Source organism: Asparagus officinalis, chromosome 3 (assembly GCF_001876935.1).
Source record: "Asparagus officinalis chromosome 3, Aspof.V1, whole genome shotgun sequence".
NCBI lineage: Eukaryota > Viridiplantae > Streptophyta > Magnoliopsida > Asparagales > Asparagaceae > Asparagus > Asparagus officinalis.
The window spans coordinates 80,125,941-80,139,384 of record NC_033796.1 but is presented as its reverse complement, the minus strand read 5'-3'; positions in this window follow the sequence as shown (position 1 = coordinate 80,139,384).

Sequence of the window (13,444 nt, the reverse complement as noted above, 5' to 3'; positions counted from 1 at the left end):
CCTGCTGAAGCTAGGTCCTTAGCCATGACAATCATCTTGTTCACATGTTCGGTAACATCTTCACCTTCTTGCATACGGCTTGAATTAAATCTATGCATCAAGAGCTGTATGTTCACCTCAGAGGTAGTGTCATACTTCTCTTTAACTGCAAGCCACATTTCCTTAGCCGTATTATAGTTTTCAAAGATTTTGATCAAACTATCTTCCATGAACATTAACATTAGGCTTTTAGCCTTATTGTCCTTAAGTTGCCACTGATCAAGCTCCTTTTTTTCCATGAACATTAACATTAGGCTTTTAGCCTTATTGTCCTTAAGTTGCCACTGATCAAGCTCCTTTTTCTGAGCGTCAGTGGGATTATCACCAAGAGTTGGTGCTGAAACATCTAGGACACTATCTAGATTGTCATGGATAAGTATCACCAAGAGTTGGTGCTGAAACATCTAGGACACTATCTAGATTGTCATGGATAAGTCCGTACTTAATTTTCCTATGCCACATGTCATAGTTGGAACCATTAAGGCGTTCTATCTTTGCCAGTTCAGATGCAATCAACTTACTAGCCATGACGATAATAAAGCTGTATGATATTTCAAACAGAATTTATTTCAGGTTGCAAAAAAAATAAAAATAAAAACTAACTTACTTAATTAATTGATACTAAAAAAAACTTATTAAATTTTTTAAGATGTACTGTAATTATAAGTATAAAGTATTTTTTTTTATAACAACAAGATTAATTATATATACAAAATTAATTCAAGGAAATGAATAAACTATTAATTTTAGTAAAAGCTAACTATTATCAAAGTTAAGCAAAAAAAATCTAACTGCAGTACTTAGAAATTAGCAGACTGAGGTTCTTATGAATATACTTAGAAATAATGGATTAATAAAAGAACTTATCCCTTCCTGTCTTGTACTTTTCCACCAAAAAAAAAAAAAACAAAACAAAGGTGCATCAACTATAAGAGCAGGTGCCTGATAAAGAGTTTTATAAAAAAAATTCCAGAAAACGCAGCACCTCAAAACTCTCCCAAATAAAAAATAGAAGGGATGGGTACTTACAGAGAGGCGGTGAAGGAAGAGTGGAATTTTTTTTTTTTTTAGAGAACTGGGTTCTTTCTTCCGGAGAGCAGCTGCGGACAAGCTGTTGTGTGGGTCGACGGGCGTGGTTCGGTCAGAGATCGGAGGATCGGAGGATGGCGCGGTTCGTCGGAGATCGGAGGATGGCTCCGCGTTAGCACGCAGTATCGGCTCTTCCGACGGAGGCACAGAAGCAGCATTGATTAGCGCGGCCCTAACCGCTATTTCGCGGCCGTGCGCCTTTCTGAATCGCGACGTGAATCGAGAGACTCAGACCCGCCCGCACGTTCGTTTGCGCGCGCCCGAGCTCGAGAACATGGCGCTCGTCTTGATCTGCGTCAGAACTATTGTACGGGAGGGAGGCTGGGGTTTTTGGGGGAAAATCGGGAATTTGGGTTTTGAAGAATGGTTTTTTTTTGGGAAGAATCGGGAACCAGCTCTGATACCAGTGAAGAAACGAGAGAAGGATGTTGTTTGGGGACTCCGGTGGAGATCGTTCTCGGTTGTAATCTTCAGAGGAGAGGAACTCCTCTCTATTTATGGGCGTGCCATCCCCCCCTCCGTCCCCAAATAACTGCCCTGAAATCTCTCAATATCCCACGTTCTCCTCTTCTTCGTAAGACCCGATCTCCAACTGAAAATATCCCACAGATCGTGAGATATCTGTCAACAACCGAGTCAGGTTTTCTTAACAGATCAGGTAACAAATTTGGCCCATGAGGCCAAAACCACTTACACCCTAACCCTCCCTAAAATCCCAACTTTACTCCTCGCTAATACCAGATTCCAAACACTTAACACAACTAAATCCCAGTCACGCTACAATCCGAATCGAGATTGGAGACGAGAGATCAGTTACCTGCGGCTCCTTGGGCTTGTCGGGATCAGTCCCGACAGAAATTTTCTGTCGGAAAATTTCCGTTGCTAAAAGGGAATTTAGCGACGGAATATTCCGTGGCTAAAACTCAAAAGTGGGAAATTTTTTTGGGCGCGGGCGTTTTTCTCTCCGTTCTCCCCAAAAAATTCATCCCACCGCCAAAAATTCATCCCCGAAAATTTCGTCCCACCGCCAAAAAATTCATCCCAAAAATTTCATCACCCTCTCAAATCCCTAATCCCCTCCACCCCGCACCCTCTTCGTTGTCATCTCCTTCGACCGAGTACCGCGAGAGAAGCAGCAGCAGGAGGAATGGCGGGATCTCCGCCATCATCGTCCTCCTCCTCCTCTTCCTCGTCGGCGAACCCATCGTCATCTTCAGGTCTTCCCCCGCCTCCTCCGTCTCCCCCCAAGCCCTAACCGTAGCTCGCCTCCGCGACCCCGCCTCCTTCCTCCGCCGCTTTCCCGCCATCTTCAACCCTCGATCCTCTGGTCGCCCCTGCTCCCTCTCCGCCGCCGCCCTCCGCTTACGCGAGGAGGAGGTACGAACCCTAACCCTAGGTGAGCCCGTCTCCCCCCAAGCTTGTCGTGCATGATATGACTGAAGCCTAACCTTGATTAAATTCAGTTAAAAACTTACCGAGCGCGAGCTTCTATTTCAACTCTTTAGGTTCAATAAAATGTGGGCAGATGTTTCATAGCTTTTATTCTACTGGCCCTTAATAAGTAATATGAAGACAAATTTGACCATTTTGGTATTTCTCTACTGAAGTAGAGCAATCAAATACACCTGATTTGGACTTGCGGAAGAGTATAACAAAGCAGCAGATATGAAATATAGCATGTTTCTCCCTTCATCAAGGTTCCAACATAAGTTTTTCTTTAGAGTTCGGATTTCTTTGTTTGTACAGAGTTACCAGGTCTACTTATATTCATCTCAAGAATACACAGTAATCAGACAATCATTGCCATCCTGCTGTGTATTTATTCAATGGAGTCTAGGATCAACTTCCATACACCTGTTGGATCACTAAAAAGTTACATGGCTAATGTAAGATAAAATTAAGGAAGTATTCATATGCCTGATTGAGATGGTGGAGATAGAGTAGAATATTGGGTCAAGTCCAGTGCACTTGCTTGCATATCATCATAATTAAATATCATTGCATTTTAAATAGGTAGCAAAAATTACTTATGCTGCCTGATTCAAGTAGACTGATGATTACTATAATCTTGTTATGGACCTTATAGGTACTGGATCCACAAAGGAGTTCTGAAATGTCAACCGAATGGATGCTTGTCATTATCTGCACTGCTATCTAAAGTTTTTAGTAATGGTTCAAGCTGGGAAAATTAGATGATAATCAGGAGCATTCGTTGGCTATTTAATATTTGACATTGAGGTGCTACTGTGAAGTTGGATGAACTTATCTGTTTTGATTAGAAAGTTGTAGCTGGGATTGATGTATTTATAGGAATATGGGGGACCTCTAAAGAATGCATACTTCCTTGAGAGCAGTGTTGATTCCAGTAGATTTGGCAATATGGATACATTTGGGCAAAAAAACTAGAGACTGAAAGTGATGTGCTAACATGATTGGGATTTTTCGAGCAGCACACTTCTTGGCCTTAGGTTTATATTACAGTTTGACTTCGACTATATTTACTGAAAATTAAATAAATAACATCTTTCATGTGATATTTCGCTTCTAATTGCAGTTCACAACTTAGCTTAAAAATCAATATGTTCTGCCATTTTTCCTTACTAGCCTAAATCCTAGTGGTACATATCAGCTGGCGAGTACTTTCACATGGCTTTTATGCATTTAATGGAGATCTAATTTTCAGAAAAGTTATGATTAACTAGCTGTGATCCTATCATGGCTTTTATGCATTTAATGGAGATCTAATTTTCAGAAAAGTTATGATTAACTAGCTGTGATCCTATGTCCTCAGTACTCAGCGAGTTGCATGCTTTATTTGAATTTCATATTCATCTTTCAGCTTATTGTTAAAGTAAAATTATTACTAACTGTTTGAAGCTCTTTATTTCTTCATTTAGCAGTTACTCCAATATCTTCATGTGTGCCAACTGTCTACTCCTTTATTTCCAGCCAAAAACTTCTTTTCACATTATTTTCCTTCCATTTTGTTACTTCCTACATTTTAACATGAAATAATGTCTGTAGGTTGGACCTTCATTTGGTGGGCATCAGCATGTTTTTAACGCACAGTCTGCACAATTACAGTCTTCCCAGGCATATATCCATCCTAGTGGTCCACTGGTACGCTACTATCCATTATCTTCAGGATCAGTTTCCATATTTTAAGCTTAAGCATTTTAATTTCTTATTCTTTGAGATTGTATATCTTCTCAAGTGGTTTGCACTTTTATAATTATATCGATGTCATTTCATTGTCATTCACAGTACGGTCAGCAGGTGATTCTTGGACAGCCACAACCTGTTTATTACATGCCAACATATCCACCCGTAAGTCATCTTTTGTCATTTAGTTGCTTTAAATTTCTCGTCTTAATTCAACTGTAACTACTCCTTTTTCGAATTCAAGTTGCGGAGAAAATGTTGCATAAACTTTCTCCATATTGCACTCTGATTAATCTTCTATACATTTTTTATATATGGCAAACGATGGTTGCAGAGAGGCATAAGTATTTAGTGATTTGCAAAATATATATACCAATTGTCTTTTTCTTTTTCAAAACACAAAATAGTATTATTGCTAAGTTCATGTAATATGTTTATTGGTCCACGTACGACATGATCCTTGCTTTATTTGAGGTAAGCTTGGTTAGAAATTCATTTATTATGGATAGCTGCCATTGTTTGAGATCAATTTCTATATAGAAAAATTTTGTAGCTAGTGTGAAGTTTCTGAACTTTTAAGAACTTGGAAATGGATATACGAATGCTGTTAAAAAGATTGACTGTATATGGAATTGTTTGAAAAAAGTGTTGATTGCAGGAGGCACATAAATTAAATATGTGAATCTGGAGGTTTATTATAGGTATAGATACCTTCTATTGCAATTTATACTTATGCCATGTTCTTAGTCCTGAGCGAGATTTATCGTTTTTTTCATTCTTAAGTGGAAACTCCTTATCATTCACAGACATGATAAGTCTAGAAAATAGAATATGCTCAAAACTCAACCTATGTTGTAGACTATAGCCTATGTGGTGCACATTTTCCTTCTTTCGTAATAACCAGACATTACAATTTACTGAGAACATTTTTCTGTCCGGAAGACACTTTTCATTATCTTTTTGTCTAAATTGTCAATGTAATAGCATTGTTTTGTATTTTATTGCTTCTAGTTGTAAGAGCTAATATCATTGTGTGCACAGCCAATGTTCAGCCCTTCTGTTTTAGTTGATATGATGAGACCTGATGGTTTATCTACAATTTCTGTACTAAATGGAGAGTCCCTATCAGCAGATCTCGCTCATGAATTGTTGGGAATTCAGGTGATCATTTGAATAGAAGCGAGTTTCTTTACACCCTTATGTTACAGAAGGTTCTTGGCTTCATGATATCTGATCAGAGCAAGTTTCTCTTTTCTTGTAATGCAAGGAACCGTTGTAGATTGGTGTTTTCCTACTATCTGTCTGCAACGTGTTGCTGGTTGCATCAGAGGGAATTTATGATTTTGGCATGTGGAAGTCATGCTATGTTGTTAACGTTTGATTTATATTTACAGGCTTGGACTTCTAGACAAGGTGGAGCTGGTGATGAGGATGATGATGATCAAGAGGACTGATTTTTTTTTTACCTTTGAAAACAATGAGTGTGTGATGTATAAATAATATTTATCATGGTGTGTGTTGTATAAATAATTTTAATTATGTTGGGATATTTTTATTAAAATATATGTGTTATATATGTGTGGGAATGAATATTATATTGTTGATTGAATAGGGTTTTAAATTCATTATATTATTGTACAGGTTTTTTAATTTTCAAAATACTTTTTAAAAAAATATTAGAAATATTTAGCCACGTTATAGCGATTTAATTTTCAAAATAATTTTTAAAAAAATATTAGAAATATTTAGCCACGGATTAACTGTCGCTATAGACCCTTTTAGCGACAGAAAACATACACGGGACATGATAATAGCGGCAGAATATCCGTCGCTAAAGTTTTTGTTTTTTAGCGACGGATTTTCCGTCGCTAAAAGTCACATTGGCGACGGATTTTCCGTCGCTAAAAGTAACATTAGCGACGGAATTTTTTTTCCTTTAAAAAAAAAAATTAGAACGACGGATTTTCTGTTGCTAATAAACCATCGCTAAAATTTAGAGACGGAATGTCCGTCGCTAAAAGAGTTTTTAGGCACCCCTGTTATAGCGTCGAAATTTTAGCGACGGAACTTTATTTTTTCCGTCGCTAAAACTTTTAGCGACGGAAAAACGACTTATAGCGACGGATTTGTCCGTCGCTAAAAGTTGAAAATCCAGCAGTGATTGGAGGAGAATCAAAAGATCAGGGGTTTTTTTTTCCTTTCTTTTTTGCTCTTTTTAAGTGGCCGGAGATTGAGATAGAAGGAAGAGGGCAATCATCATTAGTATTTGAGAATGAAATTATATGGGGTTTGAGCCGGAGATCAAGAACGTAGAGCACATTCCTCTATAAATGGAGTATCATTAGTATTTGAGAATGAAATTATATGGGGTTTGAGTGGGAGATAAGAACTTAGAGCACATTCCACTATAAATGGAGTATCATTGGCTCCAATGGTACAACTGTAACACCCTCTATATTAAGAGTGTGCTACAGTAACCCTCTATATTTGAAGGGTTTGGGCTCAGAGCTTCTCCAACGTGGGGCTCTATTTTGCATCCCAAACTTTGGCATATTTCTTAGAATATGCTAAAATAGAGTTATGCAACTCCAACCACACTCCTCTATTTCCAACTCTATTTCAATTTCTCTCAAATTTTTAATTTATTTTAAAAATATATAATGTAATCATATATTTAAATAAAATTAATTTTCTTTAATGAATTGATAATAAGAAATAGAATTAATTTTCTTTAATTCTTGTAATTTTATATTTTAATTAATATTATTTAATATTACTCTCATTTTGAATATATAAAAATAATAATAAAAATAAAAGTTATATAATATAAATAATATTATTAAATGTATTAATATAAAATAGTCATTCGGACTAAATTAAACAGACATTCATATTACTAAATCCACGACTATTACATAGAAAGCAAAAACATGAATTGAAAATTACATGACAAATAGGAAAAACATAATACATGAAAAATACTAAAAGTCTGGAAAGTCAACTCCTCCAAAACATAATACATGAAAAATACTAAAAGTCTGGAAAGTCAACTCCTCCGTATCCACCTCCTCTGTAGTTAGGTATTCCGTATTGACTTCCTGCGTAGTTGTATTCAGGATTAGGAATATCAAATGAGGAACTCCTAGTTATATTTCTATTTAAAATCTGTTGTTGTTTAATTCGAAAATATTCGCGTTTTGTTGGATCAGTAATAGCTTCCAGATCAACTAGCATAATTTCTTTCTCTTGTCGTTCTTGCTGAAGTTCTAACTTTTTCTTATCATTTTCAGCCTTTAACATCATAACCTGGTTCATTGTCAATCTTTCATTTTCTCGTTGTTCTTTACCTTTTTTTTAAAAACTTCTAAGATTTCTTGGTTTCCTTTAGCAAAAGCTTCAAAGTCAAGGTTCCTTTCAATTTCTTTCCGTCTTCTCAACTTCTCTTTCTTCCTTCCAATAGGTCGACTAGTTGAAATGTCGATTGGCGAATGGTCGTCGTCATTAGTGGTATATGCCTGATTGTCTTCATTTAAGTCGATGACAGGAGAGCTTGAATCAGATCCTTGAGATAAGCGAGACTTTGAAGTTTTGGAAGATGCAGAAGGCATGACGCTTATATTTGCCCACTTCTCTGCATCCTTCAAAATCGGCATGGGTGGGACAATACTCAGGACGTCACGAAGGCCCAACCATTATTCTTGAGGCAGTAGCATCGTATGACCTATGGATATGGCATGCATTCGTTGGCTTGCCAAGTTCTAATAACGATATTAATGTATTACAAGCATCTAATTTGTTTGATAACCTAACACAAGGTATTACTCCTCCTGCTCATTATACAATTCAAGGAAAGAATTATGATGTTGGTTATTATTTAGCCGATGGCATATACCCGAAATGGCCAACCCTTGTTCAAACCATTTCCAAATCCGAAGATAAAAAGAAACAATATTTTGCAATGATGTAAGAAGCTTGTCGAAAAGATGTGGAGCGAGCGTTTGGTGTTCTCCAGTCAAGATTTGTTATAATCAAGGGCCCTGCACGGTTTTGGGATAAACGAACTTTACATGATATCATGACCACTTGCATAATAATGCACAACATGATTATTGAGGATGAATGTGATGAGCAAGAAGATATTGTCGTTTCTACTCCACCATCAATTTCAAATGTTGAAGACATAGGGATGAACGATGTCGAACGGTTCCGACAATTCCTGGCCCGGCATAAGAAATTCAAAGAAAAAGAAGCACACTTCGCACTTCGAAATCATTAATTGAACATTTGTGGGAGAGACACGGCAATGAAGTGATGTAACTTTTTTTATTAAAGTTCCTCGAAATTCTAAGTTAATGTATTTTATTTCCGTTTAATTTTCAATGTATTATCATTTCTAATTACTTCTTTTGCAATTTTATATTTCGATATTAGTCTCATTTTGAAGGTATCGACGAGACATTTCTAATGATATTATTTTCATTAAAAATATTTAATATATATATATATATATATATATATATATATATATGTAGAACCCCGTATTATTTTTATATGAATATATATGAATTATTAGTAAATAAATAATTCTTTTATGATAAATAGCTTGAGGTTATTGATATACATGATAATAAGTTATTTGAGATGATATGAGAGTTTGGGTGTAGAGTTTTGTGCGTTGGTTTTGCAAATTAGCAAACATGCACAAAACTGAATTTTTCCAGATCAGTCGACACATCAGTCGACTGACTGTATCGGTCGACACATCAGTCGACTGATACGCTGATTTCCAGTCTTTCAGGTTTCGGGTCTGTTTTGATTGGTTCGGGTTTGGGTCGGGTTTAACTGTTGTATATTTTCCCTTCACCCGAAATCACCCCCCTCATCTTCAGAACTGAGAAAACCCTAGCCCCCTCTCCCCTATCTTAAGCCGTAGTTTTGTTCTGGTGATTTGGGGAGAACTTGGAGGATTTTCGTCGAAATCTTCACATTGCAGCAAAGGGATCCACTCTCTCTCAGATCCAGGAGTTGTTCATCACCCAGAGGCGAGTAACATCTGCGCCCAACTCTGTCCCTTTTGTTTACACGAATTTATTGAGTTAATGAGTTTTTATTGAGCCAAAAACGTATTTTTAGTAGCAAAGAATAAATCTTTATGGTATATGATGTGAAGTATTGAGCTTCTCAGTTTGTAAAAAGATCATCAATGTTTTATTAAAGAGATCTAGATCTGAAAATGTTTGACAAGAGTTATTTCATGATTTATGGATTTCAAAACGTATCAAACATGTTTTTATGTGTTTAAGGCTTTTGATAAATGTTTACATGTAGATCTTTCATTCCAGTTTGGTACATATATGTTAATATCAGTATTTTTCATGCTTGGGATTGGTGGGGATGAGTTTAGATCAACTTTGGGTGAATAATAACCTATGCAGAGTTTCTGCAGTCAATCGGTCGACTGATAGTCAACGCGACGGGCCGAAATCTCAGTCATCAGTCGACTGATCAGTCGACTGATGGGTTGATTTGGTTTTCCCAGCTCCGCAGTTAACAGATCGGTCGACTGGTGAGCTGAGGCTGTGCTGCCTGAGCTTGTCAGTCGACACATGAGTCGACTGACGTCATCAGTCGCACCTCAGTAAAGGTTGTAAAGGCTGTGTGCCTTATTTCCTTCTTGTCAGATATTTGTATTTGAGACTTATTGAGTATTCCAGTTATCTATTCAGACATTGACTATGTATTTCTGTATGTTGGATGATGAGATATTTATGTGATTTCATTTCATCAGTATTTCTTGTGTTATCTTTCACTTGCTTTTGTACCTACACCTGTTGTTGATTCTACTAGATAGATGTTAATTGTGATGGTGAAATATGTTATTACACGGTGTGGTGCATGGCAGGTTTGACATTCTTGGTTTCACCTTGGACTGCAGCCTTGTGTGAACTCAGGGGCGTCACAGTTGGTATCAGAGCTCTAGTTCTAGTATCCTTAGGATCATCCTGTGTCGAGTCGTGGAGCTAGGATAGAGTTTCTTAGGATTCATGTATAGAGTCCGTAAGGATTTCCTAGTATGAGGGAGGACGATATATGCGTATATCTTAAAATTTGAGAATTTTTTTTATATAACAACTATTTTTGTATAAGTTTAAAGTATTTGTGCAAATACTATATGTTGTGAAAAAAAATTGTATTGTGATACGCTATTTATAGAGGTCTATTTTGACTCATAAACTCCTATTTTCTTATGAGCAGCGAGATGGCAGGACGTGGTAGGCCTCGTACTCGGAGAGCTGGGTAGGCAGAGTCACAGCAGACTCCATCCGAGCAGCAGCCAGCTCAATCCGAGCCTCAGCAGGGACCACACCCCCGCCGTTCCTATCAGAAAGAGATCCCCAGAGATCACGCTTGCAGCTGTTCATCTAGCAGCCCCAGATAGAGCCACAGCGCAGGAGGCTTGGCTCCGTATGGTAGAGAGGTACTAGAAGATGAGGACACCAGAGTTCCAGGGATCACCAGACCCTCTTACAGCCCATAAATGGAAGGAGGATGTGGACAACATTGTTGACATACTCAGTGTGGATTCAGTGCAAAAGCAGAGATTGGCATCCTACAACTTGAAGGGAGATGCCGAGAGATGGTACCGACTTCAGTTTACTCTAGAGCAGAGGATGACCCTCACATGGGAGGATTTTATATACTTCTTTGATGGGAAGTACATTTCTTCTGCAGCACGGACTGGGAAGGAGCTTGAGTTGTCCAGGTTGACTCAGGGGGACATGACCGTTGTAGATTTTGAGAGCAGGTTCATGGAGTTGCTACATTTCACGGGTATGTGGCAGACAGGAGAGCGTCAGGCTCAGATGTTCTTGGCAGGGCTTCGCCCTAATCTCCGCCGATACCTAGTCTCGAGGAGGTTCTATTCAGTTAGGGAGATAGCTGAGGCCGCCACTTCACAGGAGATTGAGACTAGCATGTTCCAGAAGGATAAGAAAGGGAAGGCCAAGGTAGGGCAGAGCGGTGACAAAGGCAAGAACAAGAGATCTTTTTCTGGACATCAGCAGCAGCATCAAGGCTCTTATAAGAAGGGACCCCAGCAGGATCAGAGAGCGCATCAGCAGCGCAAGTTCCAGGGATCTTGTTTTAACTGTCACAAGGTCGGGCATAAGGCATCGGAGTGTCGTAGCGCACCAGCAGGAGCCCAGCAGGGCAAGGGTCCGAACCAGCAGCAGCGCCAGTAAGGCAGAGGTCAGGGCCAACAGAACAGGCTTGAAGCATCGCCAGCAGTTCAGAGGACTGAGGGGCAGATTCGAGCAGTTCAGGAAGTTCCTCAGGGGCAGATTGTCCCATATTCTCCATCTCCAGTAGCAGAGCAGTCTTCAGTCACAGGCAGGGTTTATGCAGTAGTTCCCCGTGATCATGGAGCTAGCGGAGCTGTAGTGGAGGGTACGTTCGCTTGTGGATTCTTCCGGCCAGCGTATTCTTTTCAATTCGGGAGCTTCGCATTCTTTCATCTCTCATGCATTTTGGCCTAGGATCCAGTGCGTAGCTCAGCCTCTAGACACCCCTTTATCTGTTTCTACCCTTTTAGGTAAGTGCGTATCGCTCTGGAGAGCGTTTGTAGGAGCGTGTACACGTCAGTTTAGACGATGTCGGATTTCATAGTTGATTGATAGTGTTGAATGTCCGAGTTCGATGTCATCCTTGGTATGGATTGGTTGTCTTCCTACCATATTAGTATTGACTGTTTTGCGAAGACAGTCAAGTTGCGAGCATCCGATGGGTCCGAGATGATTGTAGCCACCTCTCAGGGCAACCGATTTGTGGAGTCATTTCTGATGTACATCGAGGAGGTGATGCGACGGTATTAGGGTGCTGAGTTATTGGAGACTAGAGTTGTCTCAGAGTATCAGGATGTCTTTCAGGACATACCTGGATTACCCCCGGTGAGAGAGGTAGAGTTCTGTATTGAGTTGTAGCCAGGCACAGCCCCGATATCCAGCGCACCCTATCGCATGGCACCAGCTGAGATGAGGGAGCTTCAGACCCAGTTGGACGAGTTGTTAGCTTAGGGTTTTATTCGCCGGAGTCATTCTCCGTGGGGCGCGCCGGTCCTCTTCGTTAAGAAGAAGGACGGTAGTATGAGATTATGCATAGATTATAGAGAGTTGAACAAGGTCACTATCCGGAATAGGTACCCACTACCTAGGATTGATGACTTGTTTGACCAGTTGCAGGGAGCGCAGTATTTCTCGAAGATTGATCTTCGTTCTGGCTATCATCAGTTGCGGGTTCGGGAGATGGATATTCCCAAGACCGCCTTTCTTACTAGATATGGATCTTTTGAGTTCTTGGTCATGCTATTTGGGTTGACCAATGCTCCCGCGGTATTCATGGACTTGATGAACCGGGTTTTCCGTCCCTTTTTAGATTAGTTTGTGATCGTTTTCATTGATGATATTCTCATTTATTCAAGATCGGAGGCAGATCACGAGGAGCATCTACGGATAGCGTTGAGGACTCTGCAGGAGCATCAGCTGTATGCCAAGTTCAGCAAGTACGAATTTTGGCTTTTAGAAGTCAGATTTCTTGGCCACGTCATCAGTAGAGAGGGCATAGCAATGGACCCGGCAAATGTCACGACAGTTCTTGATTGGGAGCCACCGAAGACGGTGACAGAGATTCGCAGCTTTTTGGGTTTAGCTGGATATTACAGGAAGTTTATTCAGGACTTCTCGAAGATTGCGACGCCGATTACACACCTTACGAAGAAGGGTGTACAGTTCATATGGAGCATGGAGTGCCAGAAGGCCTTTGATATATTGAAGGCTAAGTTGACTACAGCGCCGGTTTTGACTATTTCGAGCAGCGACAGGACATTCGTCGTATATACAGATGCATCGTTGGCAGGCTTAGGAGGCGTATTGATGAAGACTCAGAGGGTAGTAGCTTATATCTCAAGGCAGTTGAGGGTGCATGAGCAGAACTATCCCACTCATGACTTGGAGTTAGCAGCAGCGGTATTTGCATTGAAGTCATGGAGGCACTACTTATATGGAGTGCAGTTTGAGTTATTCACAGACCATCAGAGTTTGAAGTACCTCTTTTCTTATAAGGAACTCAATCAGAGACAGAGGAGGTGGGTTGAGTTTAT